Here is a 20,933-nt window from a genome sequence, read left to right on the forward strand (position 1 = left end):
AACCCGCATTGCTTTGGCCAACCTTGATCTTAGGAGAGATACCCCCATAGACTTGTGTTGGAAGCTCTGTTCATTGCCTGCCCCAAAACTATCCTTCCTGCTTCTTTCACAACAGAACCGTGATTCCGTATGGGTGGCAAAAACCTGAAAGGATGAATCAGAGTCAATCTAAGCCAGTCATTGTGCGATAAAATTGTGTTAATGATCTCAATTCCTCACTACATCCTTAGCCATGTCCTCTGCAATGTAAATTTGTAATGACCAAGCCTGTAGATGGGACATAATTCAACATCTCTAAACATGACCATCTGATTTGCTTTGATTTTTAGATATGGCACCAAAATAAACAATTTAAAATAGATAAATTGGATTTCATAAAAAACTATTGTCCATCAACGGATAGTATCAAGAAAAAATAAACATAACCCACAAAGTGGGGGAAATATTTGCAAATTATATATTTGATAATTCTAGTATCCAAAATATTAAACTCAACAAAAAGCAAACAATCCAATTAAAAAATGGACAAAGGTCTCTGGCTAGGTAGTTCAGTTGGTTAGAGCGTCACCCCTATATGCCAAGGATGGATGCAGGTTTGATCCCCCCCTTCAGGGCACATATAAGAATCAACCAATGAACACATAAATGAACACATAAATGGGTGGAACAATAAATATCTCTCTCTCTCTCTCTCTCTCTCTCTTCCTTATTTTTAAAAACAAATTAAGAAAAAAATAAATAAAAATGGACAAAGGACTGAATAGACATTTCTCCAAAGGTGATATGCAAATGGCCAATAAGCACATCAAAAGATGCTGAATATCATTAGTCATTAGGGAAATGCTAATCAAAATCACAATGGGCTGGCTAGAATGTTAAGAAAGGAAACTCTAGTACACTGCTGGTGGGAATGCAGACTGGTGCAGCCATTATGGAAAACAATACAGAGTTTCCTCATTCCACTTGTAGGAATATATCCTAAGAATCCCAAAACACCAATCAGAAAGAATGTAGGCACCCCTATATTCATAGCAGTGCAAATTACAATAGCTAAGATCTGGAAACAGCCCAAGTGCCCATAAGTAGATAAGTGGATGAAAAAGCTGTGGTACTTTTACACCATGGAATACTATGCAGCAGTAAAAAGAAGGATCTGTTACCCTTTGAGACAGCATGGAGGGACCTGGAGAGTATTATGCTAAGCAAAGTAAGCCAGTCAGAGAGAGACAAGTATCACATGATCTCACTCATATGTGGAATCTAATGAACAAAATAAACTGATGAACAAAATAGATCCAGAGACGTAGAAGTGTGGAACAGACTGTTGAATCTCAGAGGGAAGGCAGGGGTGGGTGGGTGAGAAGAAATCAACCAAAGAACTTGGATACATATATGCATAACCCATGGGCACATACAATAGGGTGGTGAAGGCCTGGAGGGGGGTGGGCGGAGGCGAGCTATAAGGGGTCAATGGGGGAAAGAAGGGGACAGGTTTATTACTTTCAACAATAAAGATTTTTTAAAAATCATAATGAGCCGAAACCGGTTTGGCTCAGTGGATAGAGCGTCAGCCTGCGGACTGAAGGGTCCCAGGTTCGATTCCGGTCAAGGGCATGTACCTGGGTTGCGGGCACACCCCCAGTAGAAGATGTGCAGGAGGCAGCTGATCGATGTTACTCTCTCATCGATGTTTCTAACTCTCTATCTCTCTCCCTTCCTCTCTGTAAAAAATCAATAAAAATACATATATAAAAAAAAATCATAATGAGATACCACTTCACATCTACCAGGATGGCTATAATAAAAACAACCCACAAACAACAACAACAACAACAACAACAACAACCCAGAAAATACAAGGTTTGGCAAGGATGTGGAGAAATTGGAACCACACAATGGAATATTATTCAGCCATAAAAATAAATGAAGTACTGACTGATGCTACAACAGGGATGAAACTTATAAACATTATACAGTGAAATAAACCAAATATAAAATGCCACATATTATATGGCCCCATTATATGAAATACTCTGTTCGAAATAGGCAAATCCATAGAGACAGAAAGTAGGTTAGTGGTGACCAGGAACTGGAAGAAGGGAAATGGGAATGACTGTTTAAATGACATGGGGTTTCTGTTGGAAGGAATAAAAAAATGTTTCAGAATTAAACAGTGGTGATTGTTTATAAGCAAGAGAATTATGCATATTATTATTTATAAATTTTGTGCTACTTATCCATTATATAATAACTTAAAAGTTATTATATAATCTAAAACTATTGACAATCTAAAACTATTGATAATAGTTTTTTATAATAACTTTGTGTATGTGTGTATGCATACATGCACACTTAATTTTTTCCAGAGAGCCAGATGTTATGCATTTACCAGCACACCACTGGCTGCAGGGCTGTATGCTCCAGAGCAAGATCTCCTCATGCCCCTAAAAGCAGTCTTAACTGAGCCTCTTTCCTAGAAGCTGGTGCCCAAAGAAACATCCAGAGCAAGGTGCTGAAAGCTGCTGCTGAGAGGTGAGAATTCCTGCAGCCAAAGGTGGCACTTGCCCCTCCAAGGTGGGAAAAATAAGAATTACTTTCCTATGCTGAGAATGCCAGCTGGCAAAAGACACTTCATCTTACTTTGCTTAATTCTAGAAAGCCAGTCACACTTGGTTATTGTTCTTAGTTTTACATACTAGTATTGGATTATTTTATGGATGTTATTTCTCAATTAGTGTGCTCCCTGGAGACAGCACAGGCCTCTAGAATTTAGTTTCTCCTTGGCTATAATCGCTGCTGCCACGTGTACCAACTGGGAGCTGGTTTTACGTTCCGCCGGCTGCTCCGGCCCAGGCTGACTCTGGCCCTCTATGACTAGCTGCAAAATAGAGATCCGGCTTACATGTGGGGGTCAAAGGCTGTGAGTATGTTCTCACTCTTGTCAACAGGCATTGGCTGAACTCTGAAGAGCACACAGGCACCTTCAGCCACAAATATCCACTGGTGATATTTGGGACTGTCAGACACTGGTCATTATACTCAAGGTCAAAGGTTGATCTTGGAGACAGTGATGGACTCTGATGGCAATTTCAGATGGCTCACCTCCCAACTGCTCATGAGGCTCCCTGCCTCATAATGCCTTAACTAAGAGGGGCTAAAATAATAGCAATGACAACTATTGATTGAAAGCCTATCAGATGGCTCTCTTCTGAGCACTAGATATGTATGATCTCATTTAATCCTTACAAAGCTCTTTGAGGCAGTTGCTGTTATTTATTCCTACTTTGGAGATGAGGAGACTGAGGCTCAGACAGAGGAAATGATTTGCTCATGGTTACAAGGCTGGCACCTGACCCCAGTGTCTGTACTCTCATCTATGACCTTATACTATCAACTGGTGAACAGGGAGTACACTTATACAATCTCCAAATAGGGGAAAACTTCACTCACCAGTTTCCTGAGAGCTCCTGGTTGGAGAAAAGCCACAGATTTCTCATTCTATCATTTTATCAGGGTTACAGGAGTCAGGGCTTGACCTGTCTTCCAGTTTCTGCCTGTGAACTTGAGCATATACTCCCACTCTAACTCTCACTTTCTTCATTTACATGATTTGTATGCAATGTGTGGATAGCAATGGCATTGTACTTGTAGGGTTGTTATAAGAATATGGGGTGTTATTGCATGTAAAGAGCCATGAACATTGCATGGTGCACAATAAGGGCTCAACATATGTTCATATGTTACACTGATGTCATCATCACCCCCTCCCCCACCCCAGCACCATTATCATCATAATCATCATCACTTTTATTTAGAAGACAGTATGTATATCTTTGTAAAAGGCATGGGTATGCCTGGTATATCGTCAGCACTAAATAAACACCAGCTCCCTTCTCTCCTCCCTAGGGCCCAGGGCTCTTGAAGTCATGCCCACCAACCCCTTAAAGGCCCATTCTAGCCTCTCCCAGCCTTCAGCTGGAGGTCCTTGCTTTAGTAAAGAGTGATCTAAATGTCTCCCAGAGGCGCTCAGACAAAGTAAAACTGGATGGTGGGTACAAAATCGGCCCCCTCTCTTTGCTGTGGTGTGCAAGAATGCACCTTCTCCTCAAGGCCTGGCCTCTCTGCCCTCTCCAACAGCCCAGGCCTGTCCTCACTCCCCATGGCACCACTTGCTAAATTACACAGCTACACGTACACAGTAAGTAGAGATCAGTAGAAGCCTGTTGAAATCTAAATGTCTGATGATTAAGACAATAGTTGTCTGGCACATACATCCCCAACTATAATCCAGCCATTATATGTGATGGCCCATCTTTACTCCGTTTTGTGACATGTGTTTTTTTTCTGCAAAATCTGTCATGATTAAACTGTTGCACATTTCAGTGGGAGTAAGTCCATTGATGTTGCTATCCATGTTGAGCTTAATTGACATTTAAAATGTCTTTACAGCCCAGCCTATGTGGCTCAGTGGTTGAGCATCGACCTATGAATCAGGAGGTCACTGTTTGATTCCCAGTCAGGGCACATGCCCGGGCTGCAGACTCAATCCCCAGTAGGGGGTGTGCAGGAGGCAGCCGATCAGTGATTCTCTCTCATCATTGATGTTTCTATCACTGCTTTTCTTTCCCTTCCTCTCTGAAATCAATAAAAATATATATTTAAAATAAATAAATAAATAAAATGTCTTCAGAAAGGTTATGCAATGATTTAGTACCGTGACTCAAATTTACTAAGTTTGCAAACAGCATGAAAATGACCACCTAATACATAGTAAATTGTGTCTAAGTAACTGAAAAGAAAAAAGCCTTTTAAAAATAGATATGAAATGAGTTCTGAGAGAAAAGAAAGCTTTAGATCATTATTTAGTTGACAATGTTTTTCCCTTTTTGAGTGAAATGTAAAATAACAGCACATCTTATAATTGACTATATCTTATATTCTTAAAACACATTATATGAAATCTTTGTAATGCTGTAATAATGTAAAAAATGCTTTAAAATTACATATACTGTATAGTATGCTTATGGTCATAATTTGGAAAATGTACAACACCAACAAAACAGAATATAGAAAAGAAAGACTGGAAAGAAATAAACCTAAAAGTTAATGGAGCTTATATTTGAGGTGGAGTAAAGATGGAGTCCTCTTTATTTTTTATTTTTTCTAAGATATATTTTTTATTGATTTCAGAGAGGAAGGGAGAAGGAGAAAGAGATAGGAACATCAATGATGAGAGAGAATCATTGCCTGGCTGCCTCCTGCACGCCCCCTACTGGGGATCGATACTGCAACCCAGGCATGTGCTCTTAACCAGAATCGGATCCAGGACCCTTCAGTCCACAGGCCGACACTCTATCTACTGAGCCAAACCGACTAGGGCTGGTGTCCTCTTTAGCTGGAAGAGAGAAGGAAATGCATTAAGAATTTTTGGTCCATCACTCTTGAATTCAATTACCAAGCAGTTTGGATGACTTTTCCTTTCCACCTAGGCGAGTATTTAGAATTTCTGGGTTGTGTGGAATATAGATGTTGGAAGCACTGCCCCAGGATAAGAGAGGTGAGCTCTACCTCTTTTTTAATCCACAGGAAAGGGTAGCCTTAGAGCAGGCAGCTGGAGGCAGTGGCAAAAGCAGTGCTCAAAGAACAGAAGGAAAATGAAGAAGGAATAAGAAGAATTCATCAGAAAGCTCATGGACCTTGAAGGCAAAGACAGCAGTCACTGGAAGAAAAATAAATATAAGAAGCAGACAAGTGTAATGGAGAAAATCAAAGTGGGTAGGATGGCATAAGGAGGGTGTGAAGAGGAAGGACAGAATGAAGGTGAAGGTCAGAAGGTCAGAAGAGGAAAAGTAAAATAAATGAAGGTGACAATTTGTCTCTACTACCAAATGTACCAGCCCTATATCCATTTCTTTCCAAAAGAAAAAGGAAGAGTTCACCAAAGTCTGGGAGTGGTTGAGACAGCAGACTTTGGAAACAGTACTTGAGCTCCAATCCTCTGCTTCAGTTTACATAGATAATGAGGAATAAGGGTACTCATTTTGGGGGGTTATTGAGAGGATTCAAAGTTATTCCATCTAACTCCATGCATTTGCTCCATGCAATAACATTAAAGTTATTGCATGGAGCAAAGCAAGTATTCAACACATGTTACCCACGGATATAATCATCATCATCATCACCATCACTGTCATCATAACCATCACCATCATCACCACCACCATCATTGTCATCAAAATCAGCATTGTCATCACCATCACCACCATCATTGTTACCACCACCACATCACCATCATTAACATCATCATCACCATCATCACCACCATCATCATAATTACCATTATCAGCAGCAGCACCACCATTGCCAGCATCATCATCCTTGTCATTATCATTATTTTTATTTAGAAGATAATATTTATGTCTTTGTAAAAGAATAAATAATGGCTTTTGGATTAAATTTAAAGATAAATATGTCCTAAGTAAGAAACACACAGCAGGTTTAAACTCTGTGTTTCTCGGAGGGTATATGTCATCTCTACCTTGGTAACACCAGGTCATGAAATAAAAGCGGTTCTTGAAATGGATGTGGTCTCTTTTGTGGTGAGGACTGTCCCAAGTGCTGCAGAGGTGGGAAGTTAGCAAGAGACTGAGGGAATACCACTGGTAGATAGCAAGGTGGAGGGGCACCTTCTGGGACCTGAGACACAACTCCCTTTTCCTGTCCTCCTAACTTCTTAAAAGTGAGATGAAGAATTTCCAAAACAGCTCTGTTTATAGCCAAGTGCCCAGTTACCGGCAAACACTACTGAAGTCCCAGACACGTAGGCTTTGGAACAAGCCCAGGGTCCCAACACGTCCGACAAACACTTCAGTTGTGGTGAATGTGTCATCATTTCCCTGTCTTATTTACCTTTCAGAAATAATAGTATTTGTTTGGCTCTAGAATGCTACCTGGTAACCTGGGACGTGCTGTTTTCAGAAGCTTACAGCTGCAAAAGAATCCTCCAGAAGTGGAGAGAGTGGCAGAGAAGTGTGGACAGTTATTCTGCCTGTCCGGGGCTCCAGCTTGGCCCTGAGGTCATGCTCTAAGTCATCTGTGCACTTCGGTTATTGCTCTCTGAACCCACGCTTCCTAAGGCAGCCAAACAGATCTTTTAAAAAATGTCATCAGATCCTGTCACTCACCTGCCTAAAACTCTTCAGTGGCTTCCTTTATTTCTTTAGAATAAAATTCTAGCTGGTATCCACTACTATCCCCCACCCCTTGCTACTTCAGCTGCAGGTGCCCCTTTTTTGCTCTAGCACACAAAAAGTCCAAACTCCTTTCTGCCTCAGGTCCTTTGCATTTCTGTTTACTTTGCCTGAAACGTTCACTCTCATTCAGCTCTTCTAATTGCAGGCTATTTTCATTCCTCAGTTTTCAGCTCAAATACCACCACCTTAAAGAGGTTGTCCCTGACTTTCTTCCTCCCCTCCATTTACCACCATAGGCCCAGTTTAATTTCTTTATTACACTCACTACAGCCTCTATTTGTTTTGCATATTTACATATTTTACTTGTTTATTGTCTTCTTTCCCCTCAATCATGTTAGTCCCCTTAAGTTGGGGGCTTTTTTTGTTTTTGATGTGCTTACTCTTTTATTCCAGCACTTTGCTCTGCATAGCATCCAAAGGATGGTAGCTTAATAAATCAAACATTCAATGAATGAATGAAGGAAGGAACTAATCAATTCATGAATATGTATGCATGTGGCCTTAAGCTTCTTGACCTGGGAAAACAAGTCCTCTTTGAATATGCCCTCACCCTCTGTCCCCAGCCTCCAGAGATAAGAGAAGAATGTTGTATCTTGTATTGGGAGGGGGAAGAGAGGCCCAAGAGACCTCACCAGCCAGAAGGGCTAGTGAGGAGAAAACTCAGGTGAGAAGAGCACTGTTCTAGGCTTCAAGGCCCCAAGATCCCAGGAGCCTGACAGGGACTTAAAGTACCAGGAACACTGGCTAAATCAAGCATGCCAAACTCAAAGGCTAACATGGGCCAAATAAACAAGGTTTAAGTTTATGTGGGCTGCAAAAAAACAAAAGCTTCAATTTTCATAAAAATGTAGGTTTATTTTGATAGAGACATGCTGAATACAAAGGGCTGAAATAAATGAGTAATTGTTAACATAAAATAATAGAACATTTTAATAAAAATTAATATTTTTTCTTAAACATTAACTTATCAGACACTGAATAACTGCACAAATTAATAAGTGTAATGAAAATAAACCTATTTTTCTTGTTCTCCAAAAGCGAAGTATTTCCTGTTGCGCACACCAAACAAGTCAGTCCAAGACTAATGATGTGGCAATCGGCTGCTAAAATATTCGCTGCTAGTATTAGTGGAGAGAAATGGTGTGCCTGCGTGTAAGGCGTGTAAGGGAAATGAATGCAACATGATTATAGTAATCGGTCATTAGCGATCGTTATAGTCCATTATTAATAATTATGTATAATAGGATATTGTAAAAATTAAGTTACGAAATTTTTATTAAAATGTTTCTTACATACTGTTATATTGGCTGGGCCACAAAAATATTCATTGTGGGCCGCATGCGGCCTGCGGGCCGCAAGTTTGACATGCTTGGGCTAAATCATTAGTTCATCTTAACAGCTGAAAGCAAGCATGAATTGACCTCCTGCTGGGTATTGCCACTGACTGTGTTCCATAGACACTGACACTGAGGTCATGCAATTAGATTTGAAAAGGCTTGGTCCACAAGTCTTCTCGTTATTGCCTGGTGGCTGCAATCCAGAGCCTGTGTTTTAATCAACAGCAGGAAAGATAAAGCTGGACAAATGATTTTTATAACCACACAGTTCTAAAGACCCTTCTCTTTTTCCTCCCCTTGCCTGGGGCCAGGGACAGTACAAAGTGAGAGCCTCAGTCGGGATCCCACCTCTGCCACCAACTCTTGCTCATGACAAGAATGTCTCTTATGCTGGTTAGAAGAATCTTCTGAATCAAACTGACTGTGTGTGAACTAGGCCTATCAGTTAAAATTCTGAGCTTTGGTTTCCTCATCCTTAAAATGAAGATATCAAAACACCTATGCATAGACTTATGAGGATTAAATGATCTACACAAGTGCTGAGCATAAAGTCTTGTACAGAGCAATCAACTACCCTCAGCAGGAGAAGCAACAGCCTTTTCTGGGCCTTAATAGCTCATTTAAAAAAAAAATGAGATGGGTTGGAGCCACCTTCGTGTTTCCTAATGATGGCACATGTAGAAGAGATCATTTTAGGTGATACCGTGATCTCTATGAATCCCTTCCAGGTATAATATCCCACATGTAGACTGAGCTCATTGGTTTAATCCAGACATGTCAGGCCTCCAAAATAGCTAGAGATCTAAATAGTATTTGGAATGAATCAAAGTGGTTGACTGCCAAGGGGGGACATTATATCCCTGTCAAGTGCCACCTTGTGGGAAGTTGCAAAATGCTGGGTAAATGTGGGTGTTTCTTGGAAGAGCTAACCTGAAACTAAGAAGAGATAGACGCCAGGGGTTTATGAACCAGTGGATACAATTCCCTTTCAATGAACAGGACAGAACTGGCTCAGGGCTGGGAAAAGCAGTGTGCTCGGTCACATAACTTTTCAAGAGAAGTCTTCTTCATATCGACCCGTGAACCCCCTTGAACACCCAAACAGGAGGGGTGCAGATGGTGAGTGATATTCTCATTTTACATATTGAGAAAACAGTGTAGAGGTTGTTAAATAACATGACTCTGAGACCAAACCTTGAATTTCATACCTTGAATTTCTATTGCGTTGGTCTTCTGAGAAACTTGGAACACTCACCCAAATTGTGAAATGACTTGGCCCCATCCTCACAGTCATACTGAGACCAGGATCAGGAACATGTGACACCCTCGTCAACAACACACCCATCAATCATACTGAGGTCTGACATTATGCAAATACCCGTGCATTTATTAGTTTGTGGTCTCACTGTCACCTCATTTCTTGTTGAATGGTAAACCAGTTATGTGATATCTGGCTTCAATCAGAGTGTGGATGGATGGAAGTGTATCAGTGGCTACCGATCACCAAAATCTTAAAAAAAGAAAAATCCAACAAAGGAGATGGAAGGTATCAAGGGTAAATCAAGAAATAGGCTGCCTGGTGTGGCTTGGCAGTCCAGTATATTTTGATTTCACTATAACCTTAAGCTGTGTGACTTTGTGGGGATAGTCACCAATTTGAATCTCAGACTCCCATCTGTGGAATGGGTAACAACATTGTTGAAAGTTAAATGTGAAACATCTAAGGAATGATGATTCTCTCCACACAAGAGGTCCTTAGGGAGAGGCCAGCATGCTGTTCTAGAGAGTCTTCGGTGAAGGTTTCCTTGACTATGCTGGCAAAATTAGATACGACTCTGTCTGCTTTCTAAGCACCTCCCTCATGCATGTCTCCATGTCAGTGCTCATGTCAATGTCTGGCTCCCAGGATGACCAGGAGCTCCTTATGGTCAGGTGTAGTGTCTTGTTATGTCTGTATTTCCAGTGCCTTAATTGTGCTGTCCAATATGATAGCCACTGGCCACATGTGTCGATTTAAATTATTTAAATTAAATTAAAAATTCAGTCCCTCAGTCACAGTAGCCACATTTCAAGCATTCAGTAGTTACAGGTGGCTCCTGTATTGAACAACAAAGACACATTTTCATCTTGGCAGAAAGTCGTGTCAGGCCAATGTCTACTAAGCAGGAAGGGAGAGAGAAGGGTTAGGGACTGTGGCACAATGGACCATATGCTGGTGTCAAAACCAGAAACAAGGATGCTTACAAAATACTGAGACATTCTTAACAGTATCTTCATTCTCAATTTTCCTTATTTCCTTCAAATTTACTTTAAAACTTCATATGGAATTTGAAAACACACACCATAAAAATGGGATTTAGTGGTAACAGCCAATTTGGCTCAGCAGACAGAGCATCGGCCTGTGGACTCAAGGGTCCCAGGTTCGATTCTGGTCAAGGGCACATAATTTGGTTGCAGGCTCCTCCCTGGCTCGGGCCCTGGTCAGGGCCCATGCAGGAGGCAACCAATTGATGTGTTTCTCTCACATCGATGTTTCTCTCTCTTTCCCTCTCTTCTACTCTCTCTTCTCAAAAAAAAAAAAAAATCAATGGAAAAATATCCTCGAGTGAGGAATAACAAAAATAAAATAAAAAGGGATTTGGTGAAATAAACATCCCACACTGACTCCAAGTCTATTCAATCCATAGTGATTACAATTCTTAGCACAGTATGTGCCACTGTTGTTAAACAGGTAATATGATCAGATTTCCTGAGTACTATTTGTCAGGCATTGTTTATATATTATCACATTTAATTCTCATAATAACTGTTGGAATCCCCATTTTACAGATGAGAAAACAGAGAAATAGAAGAAATGAATTACCACAGGTTACACAAAGCAAGTGTCAGAGCCAGGACTCATCCCAGAGAGGCCTGGGCATAAATGCCTGGATCTCAGCCACTGTGCTTATTGTGCAGTGGAAGCCACGCACACGTGGCCCGCGCTGCTGTTGCTCACCCCCAATTCTCAGATGCACTGGCCTGGCGCAACCACTGCGGGTGCTGGGTCATTTCCTTGGAACCACCAATCCAAGCTCTATAACCTCTCTACCTCCTTGACTTCCCAGGGTCCTGTCAGATTGGAAGTTAGAATCAGGTATTTGGAAGTAGCCACAATGTTCTATTGGCCCTAGACCATCTGCATGACACAGCTGTGTCCTCCAGAGGAAAGTAAATGAGGAAACTAATGAGTGTCATGAGATGGTCCAATGGGTAGAGTAGCTACAGTGATGGCTACCCACTGACTCTGACTCAGGATTCAAACTTCCAAAGGGGATCAATGCCCAATAAGACCAGGATAAAGGGGAGGGTACATCCACTCAGAGTTTAGTAGCAAATACTGAATCAAATGCCAATGCTCCACTGGCTAAAGGAAACAAAAGTGGGGATAAGGAGGAAAAATAAATCTGCTAAGGTAATGATGCTAAATAATACCCCATTCAGTGGGTATCTACTCCCTCTATGAAGCACTGATGGCACCACACTGCTAAAGCTCACATGGGATCCATAAGGAAGAACCTTTCATCCTCATTGGAGAAGGGTGGGTGGTGTGGGGTTATAAGCCATGCCTTCCAAGGCTGTAGAAGGCAGGAGCAGTTTCCAAACCCGTGTGTGTCCTTGACCCTCCCAGAGGATATCACAATCACTTCTCTGTTTTAAAGAGAGATAGGGAATGAGCCTGGGTATTTCAATTCCTGGAGCAGACAAGCCACAAAAGAACATCTCTCTGGGGCAAAAGTCAGGCCCAAGTTTACTCATCAAAAAGCTGCCAAAGAACTCCATGTGGGGGATGACACACTGCGACTCTCAAAGGCTTTGCTGTGAACAGTCAAAACACTCATAAGTTGCAAAGCCACGAGGTATTTTTGTTTCGTGATATTACTGGAGAGGGCTGAATATAGTTCTGATAGCTTTCAGTTCGCTGAGCAGGCAGGAGAGAGGCAAGGAGCCGGGGAGGCAAGAGGAATTGAGGTATTTCAGGAACCAGACACTTCCAAAAATATGACCATGTTACTCTGCTTCTCCGAAGCCGGAGATGGCTCCCCACTGTCCCAGGTGAGGGCTTTGATGTCACTCACCAGCTGCCTGGCTTATTTATCTTTCCATTCCCAGCAGGAGCCTGATACATTAGCTATGAGGGATGACATGTTGACCCCCTTGGATGTGCCACATGGACTCAAGTTCCCTGAGCTGCTTCATGGTCGTGCCTCTGCCTAGAAAGTCCTTTCCCTCCATTCTCTGATTGGAAGAAAATCCATTTATCTTCCTGGCATACTTGGCACATGGCCACCTATGTGAAGTCTTCCCTAAGTCCCCATCAACGCTAAAAGCACTGATCTCTCCATGCCCGGCTCCTATGCCCACTATAGCACAGGCCCCCAGCATCCTATTTAGTTGTACTAGGTCTATCTCCCTCTCACAACCATAAGTGCTCATGGGCAAGGGTGACATTCAATTTATCTCTGTACTCTGCAGTAAATATTTGCTGAATGAGGAAATAGATTTGTTGGATGTCCATGTTATAGGAAACACAGCCTCCTGGGGACACCTCACAGTCGAGAACAATGCACATGCCAGGAATTGCACGCCCACACACACAACACACAATGGTCTTTCAAGGAACTGGCCATAGAAATGATAGTAGACATGACCACATGGGTTCCAAAGCCTATCACAATTCAGAACTTGTTTTCAATTAAAGTCTCCAGCCCCTCTTTTCAGAGGACCTGGAACGGCTTCTTTCAAGGAGCCATAAAAACCCAGGGGGATGCGTGTGCAGATACCAGCACATCCGCGTGCAGTTTTAAACATTTTGAAAGGATCTCATTTCAACCACATGCTTTCAGAATCTTACTTTCAAATTCCATTAAAGGCCTGGGTAAAATGTGTTAAATTCAAATTCTGGATCTTCCATGGAAGTATGTGAAGTATGCCAACAAAGGTTGAATACAATACTTATTTTGCAGCCAAACTCCCTGTTCATAATTCACATGCAAAGTACTGCCTGATCCCAATTAGCTCAAACTTGTTTTTGCTTTTCTTTGTTTGTCGCCTGCTGCCCACCTTCCTGGGACTCCTCCTTTTAGGTTATTTGTTCAGACTTCAGCTCCAGACACACCACTGTGATTTCCTTTTTAATAAACACTATCCAGTGAGTAGCGGCAAACAATGAGAGGCACCTGCACTCTATTATAACTTCATTCCACCCACAGACGCGCAGCTATGAATAAGCGAGAACCACCACCAGGCTAAGGATAGTAACAGCATTTTCCCATAAACACGGCATCATAAAACTTCAGCTTACATGAATGACCAAGCGCCCCACTGCCCCATTGTTTCAAATGGGGTAGGAATGCCACTTGCAGAGCCAAATGTCTGCTGTCTGTCTGCGGCCATTGCCTTTGCCATGGGTGGGGCCATGGGAGAGTTCATTCCATGCTGAGAAACAGCTGGACATTCCTGAAATCTGAGGGATGGGTCGTGCTAATTAATGACAGACCAGGAGCAGAGGCAGAAGCTGTGAGGAAAGAACATAAGTGGAGACACACATGTTTATTCAGGCTCTGTCCCACCCACCATCACAAATGTCTGTTGAGTGCCTGTTATATGTGCAGGCACTGTGCTCGGTGCCCAGGATGGACGCTGGTGAACACATCAGTCAAAGATACCTGCCCTCATGGAGTTTACATTCTAGCCACTCACTTTGAACAAGTTAACTAATTACATTGAGCCTTGGCTTCCCACCTGGGAAATAGGCTACAACACACCTAAGTCCCAGCTGTTAGAAGCCTGGAGTGAGCTGGTAGGGCAGGTAGTAACCCTGGTGGTAATAATAATAGTCACTTTTTTTTTTTTGTAAAATATTCTCCGAAGAATTTATGACCCAATAAAGGGAAGATAGCAACATTACAGAGTACGGCCCAGGAGATATCACATTAGCTGTGCTACTTTGAACAAGTTAACTAATTACATTGAGCCTTGGCTTCCCACCTGGGAAATAGGCTACAACACACCTAAGTCCCAGCTGTTAGAAGCCTGGAGTGAGCTGGTAGGGCAGGTAGTAACCCTGGTGGTAATAATAATAGTCACTTTTTTTTTGGAAAATATTCTCCAAAGAATTTATGACCCAATAAAGGGAAGACAGCAACATTACAGAGTACGGCCCAGGAGATATCACATTGACCAAGTGATCGAGATTAGCAATACCAGTGAGACACATATACACTGACAATCCCTTGATGACATGCACTGAGAAGAAAGTAGCATGATTTCTGTAATATTATTTTTTTAAAATTTGCCATTTTTACCATTTTAAGTGCACAATTCAGTGGCATTAATTACATTCATAATGTTATACAACATTACCACTATTTATTTCCAAGACTCTTTAATCACCCCAAACAGAATGCTAACCACTTTTGAACATACATCAATGTTGGACAGTGAGATTCTTCAAACAAAGGTCTTGGTGGAATAACATTCACTCAGTCACTAAAGGCCAGTGTTTTACAAACAACCTGATCCCTCCCTCTCTCTCCATTCCACTTCCAACCCACTAGAAACAAACGCTGCTCTCAATATACAGCCAGCCTCTGACCACTTCTGATCACTGTCATCACTACCTTTCTCAACATCACCCCTTCCTCCTCTTGGATTACTGCAGTAACTTCCTCACTGAAGTCTCTGCTTCAGTTCTCCACATCCACCCTCCCCCAATCTACTCTCAATATAGCAGCCAGAGTGACTCTTTTGAAGTGCAAGTCTGCTCAAGACATCTCTCTCATACATGCTCTGGTCAAATGCTAATGCTCAGGCTCCCTCTCATCCCTTCACCCTTACCCACTGTGCTGCAGCCAGCTTCCTTGCTGCTCTTCACACATACCACACCAGCTCTGACTGCAGGGCCTCTGCACCTGCTGTTTCTTCCATCTCAAATACGCTGCCACCAGCTTTATCACTTCCCAGGACTATGCTCAAACATTACCTTTCCAGAAAAGCCTTCCCTGAACATCCTATATAATAAAACCCTAATATGCAAATTGATCAAATGGCAGAACGACCGGTCACTATGACACAGACTGACCACCAGGAGGCAGATGCTCAATGCAGGAGCTGTCCCCTGGTGGTCAGTGTGCTCCCATAGAGGGAGCGCCACTCAGCCAGAAGCCAGGCTCACAGCTGGCGAGCACAGCGGTGGTGGCGTGAGCCTCTCCCTCTTCTGCTGCAGGTTGGTAGTCAGGAGCGAGGGTCCTGGACAGTGAGAGCCCTGGACTGCGAGAGAGATGTCTGACTGCCAGCTTAGGTCTGATCCCCTCTTCCCCCGCCAGGCGGACATCCCCCGAGGGGTTCTGGACTGCAAGAGGGTACAGGCCGGGCTGAGGGACCCCCCCCCACCCCCGGCCCCAGTGCACGAATACGTGCACTGGGCCTCTAAGTTCTCTATAAAAATGGCACATCTAGCACTTCTTATTCTGCCCACTCTACTTATTTTTCCATAGCCCTTATTAGCATCTACGCCAGTCTTTGATAGATTGCCTCTCAGCACCAAATCCAGTTATCACTGCCCTACTGGAGACCAAGGAATGGTTGGTTCCTCCTAGCCACAGGGCATCATGTTAGGCTTCACCAGTAGAGAGCGATGGAAGAGTGGGCTCTGTGTCTCAGAAGGCACTTCCCTCTGGGCAGCTTACTCTGCCTTACACCATCCCCTCCACTCTCCCACCCCCCATGCACACACCCAGGGCAACTTCTCAGCACCCCACCCCCACTGACATATTTCCAGTAACCTCCATGGTAAGTCACCTCCTGTAGACCACCTTCTTTGGCACCATGCAGGGCAGTTTCCCAGTGAGCCCCACCTGCAGGGGGCCTCAGGGAAAACTTCTCTGCTACCCAATGTACCATGGCCATCTGGATCCCAATCCTGGGGTGTGGGGAACAAATCTGTATTCTCTTGGTAGCCCAAAACACCTATTGTAGTTAGTACATCTTTATATTAAACCTTCCCTGTTAGAATCACTATGTACGTTCTGTCTACTGATTGAATCTCAACCGCTACAGAAACAGAATGCAAGCAAAGAATTGACTGTGTTTACTACTTTACTAAAGACTATTTATCTTTGATGCTTTGTCTATACTACTATGTGCTTGACTCAGTTGATAAGCCTTGGTTGGTAGGCAGGTAGGTAAGAAGGAAGGAAGGAGGGATGACAAAGGAGGAAAGTAAGGGCAGAGTGAGGATGATGAATGAATGAATGGATGGATGGTGACCCCAACTCCATGTGGCATTACATGGTCTATGACAGTGCCTGGTATGTAGTAGGCACTCATGAAATCATCATGTATTAACCTCCTTGAAGCCCTTACATGACTTCCATTTAACCCTGTCCATCTGTCATCATTTGGAACATCAAAATATCTCGCTATCAAGCGCCAGAGCTTAAAATCTGGGTCTGCCTCATGATTCTCTTGAAGAAAAATAGCAGCAACAACATGAGCTGAGGCAGAAAGAAGGAAGAAAGCATCTTTGGACCAAATCTGGAACTTCTGGTGCTTGTTTTTACTCCGATGATCAAAACAGAACGGAAACAATCCGCCTCATCTACACCACAGCACAGACAGTTTCCTGCTGGAGACGATGGCGATGGGCATGTTCTCCTCTCTCTTTGATTGGAAAGTCCTGTCTGGGCCAGTACCTAATTTCTGGGGTGAATATTCACTTTCTCATTCTACAAAAGGACCCACCAGTAGGCTGCGCAATGAGCATTTCACAAAAGCATAAACGCGCCTGATAATTAAAATGCTCGGCAATCACAGTGATGAACTACACTCCAATCTACTGAGTTAATTTCATAACCTCAAAAAGTAGAAAGAAAAACAATTTGGAGATTAGAAAGCTCCAAAGAATTTTTTTTCCCTTTTTGACTCATCTATCACTTTTTGGTTTGCTTACAATTTCATTCTCCTTCCACTATTTTTCTGCAGTGTGTTTCAGAATCATACTATCTGCTTACAAAATAAACCTAGAGAAAAGCCACAAAATCCCAAAGCCAAGAATGATGATAACCCAGTAAAACCTGTAATAAGGATATAAAACAGCTAATGAAAGAACAAAAAGGTATTTAATCCTAACCTCCCCAATGTAAATAACAACTGCCTATTTCAATTACTGTTTTCTTTTTAGTTCAACTTCTAAACAGTACCAGAAGAAATTAGCAGAGTTGAAATGCATGGTGCTGGAATGTAGCCATGAGCCAGAAGAAAGCAAGAATGAAAAGGCACCTGAGTGTCCAGGTGATGTCACTTCCTCCAAAGAAGGTACACAGAGGTCCAATAAGCACATGAAAAGATACTGGACATCATCAGTCATTACAGAAATGCAAATCAAAGTCTCAATGAGGTATCATTTCACTTCATGTCTCCTGGTGTGGTTACAACAAAAAACACAGAAATGGAAAATGACAAGTGTTGGTGAGGATGTGGAGAACGTACTGCTTGTGGGAATGTAAAATGGTGCAACCATTGTGGAAAACATTCTGGCAGTTTCTCAAACGGTTAAACCTACAATTACTGTATGACACAGCCATTTCACTCATAAGTATATATCCACAGAAATTGAAAGCAGAGATGCAAACAGATATTTGCACACTTACGTTAATAGCAGCACTATTCACAACAGTCCAAAGGTGGAAATAATCCAAGTATCCACCAAGAGATGAACAGATAAGCAAAACATGACATATACATATAATGAAATATTATTCAGCCATAAAAAGGAATGCCATTTTGATATATGCTATACCAGTGATGGCGAATCTATGACACGCGTGTCAGAGGTGACACGCGAACTCATTTTTTTGGTTGATTTTTCTTTGTTAAATGGCATTTAAATATATAAAATAAATATCAAAAATATAAGTCTTTGTTTTACTATGGTTTCAAATATCAAAAAATTTCTATATGTGACACGGCACCAGAGTTAGGGTTTTTTAAAATGCTGACACGCTGAGCTCAAAAGGTTCGCCATCACTGTGCTATACCATGAGTAGACCTGGAAAACATTCTACTTAGTGAAATAAAATGAACACAGAAAGATAAAGATTGTACGATTCCACTTATATGGGATACCTTGGATAGTCAAATCAGAGAAGCAGAAAGTAGAATGGATGCCACCAGGGCTGTAGGTAGTAGGGAAGGGGGGTTATTTTTTAATGGGTACAGAGTTTATGTTTAAGCTGATAAAAAAGCTTTAGGTATAGATAGTGGTTATACACACTGTGAATGAGGTTAATGACCCTGATTTATGCACTTAAAATGGTAAAAATGATAAATATTACATTAAGTATATCTTACCACAATTAAAATAAATGGATGCCACACACAAGCACTAAAATCCATGCCTTGTCTCAGAGGAGAGCTTGCCAGGCCCTTGCTTTGGGTCTGTTTACTCTCATCTTACAAACAACTCTAACAAAACATAATTAATTGGATTCCTCATCATAGAGTCTGGAGACAGCTCACTCATGAGGCCTCTGCACATTTTAATAAGGTTGGCAAATATCTGGGAGGGATGAAGAAGAGCGGGGCTTTCTGCCAATCCTGGTGATTCAAGTTTACTTGATGGAATCCTTTTTAGAATAGCCTGGGCCTTGCCATTTTAGACTAGCTAGGAAATGGCCTTGGGCAAGGCATGTGGTCTGTCTAATCTCCAAATCTGGTATGTGGAGTCTGACCCTGACAAAACCCATCCCACAAACTGTCAGGGATGGTGTATGTGTGTGTGTGTGTGTGTGTGTGTGTGTGTGTGTGTGTGTGTGCGCACGCGCCAGGTAACCACTTAGCCACTGTTGGTCTCCCAAAGAAAAAGGGCTTGGAATGTCAAGTCCTGAAGAGGTGAAAGGTCTCAACAACAACAAGCAAAAGAAAATCACACAGTGTTGACCAGCAAAGAGAGCTAGTTTCATGCAGAACAGGAATAAAAAAGGCTAGACAGACTGGCAGGCACATCAGGCAGGAGGCAGGCCGGGCAGGATCTCTGCAGCTAGTACAGGTGAAACCGCAGTGCCACATGCTCGTGTGGGCACAGCAGGAGCATTCTAAGGGGCTGTGCTGGCCAGGGCAGGTCTAGCGTAGCATTATGCAAAGTGTGGTCCACTGGACCAGCAGCTCAGTGTCAGCCAGAAACTTGTTAGAAATGCAGATTCATGGGCCCCTTCTGAATCAGCACCTCTGTGGGAAGGGTCCAGGCATCAGTGTTGTAGTAACTCATCAGGCAACTCTGATGCCTGCTAAGGGGTCCTGAGGATTGGATTGCCAAAGAAACCCAAGCCCTTATCCCAAGAGGTTTCCTCGATGCCTTTGAAAGGCTCTTCTCTCCCAATAGCCCTCTAGCCTGGTCCAGGCTCCAAGGCTCCCAGATCTCTGACCACAGAGCACTGGCTCTCTGTCCCACCCCCTTGGAACTGCTCAGGGCATCTTGCACATATGCCTGTTAACCTGTGCTGTGCAGGCATGCATCTCCCCAGCTGGTTCCCTCAAGGAGGGGTTCTTGGCTTTAGTCAGACTTTCAAATCATTGGGACCCCAATCACCCATCACTACTTACAACCCACCAGCACCCATCAGGTAAATTGCTACCTCCATGATGAATTTCTCCTCAGTGCTGTCTTCCCCATTCCCTGACCCTCCATTATCCAGCTTAGGCATGGAATAGTGGGATGGTTTCTTTCAAAGAGGTGGTTATGTTTGCCTCTGGTTTCTTTGCATGTTGGTCCCTCCTTGGCGCTACTGCCACAGTCAATTCATAAAAGCTCCCCTTTGCTGTGATCTGACTCTAGAACCTTCAGGGTTTACAGATCTCAGTAAGCAAATATCCATGCCCTAAAGACACAACTTGGATACTTAACCACTGTGTTTTTGAAAGCGAATTCTTTAAGAACACTGCTATCCCCATAGTAAGCCCAATTAATTTTTGCTATGAGCAACATCGGCAAGAGATCAGACAGAGGTAAAATGTTTACCACTTCCCCACACTATGGTAAACACTCTGCAGGCATCATTTCATTGAATCCTCACAAGTTCAGGAGGGAGATAATTAGTTTTGTACCTATTTTTCAGAAGAGAAAACTGAGACTTAGAAGACTCAAGCAACTTGTTCAAGGTTATCATAGGTAATGTGGGGGTGCCAGGAATCTAAAACAGGTAGCCTGTTTTTTTAACCCATCCTGATATCCACCATTCTACATGCACATGTTGTCTAGCAAATGGGCAGAGATGGAAGGAAGGAATGTCAACACAAGAGCCAG

At 42.6% G+C, this 20,933-nt stretch overlaps 1 protein-coding gene across 1 annotated transcript in view; it reads right to left on the minus strand.

The window, feature by feature from the left end:
- The window catches only part of WWOX (WW domain containing oxidoreductase), a 935,251-nt gene that overhangs the window by 361,534 nt on the left and 552,784 nt on the right, over positions 1-20,933 (minus strand). The gene's annotated exons all lie outside the window — the stretch shown is intronic.

The sequence above is a fragment of the Myotis brandtii genome, unplaced genomic scaffold (genome assembly GCF_000412655.1).
Source record: "Myotis brandtii unplaced genomic scaffold, ASM41265v1 scaffold165, whole genome shotgun sequence".
Classification (NCBI taxonomy): domain Eukaryota; kingdom Metazoa; phylum Chordata; class Mammalia; order Chiroptera; family Vespertilionidae; genus Myotis; species Myotis brandtii.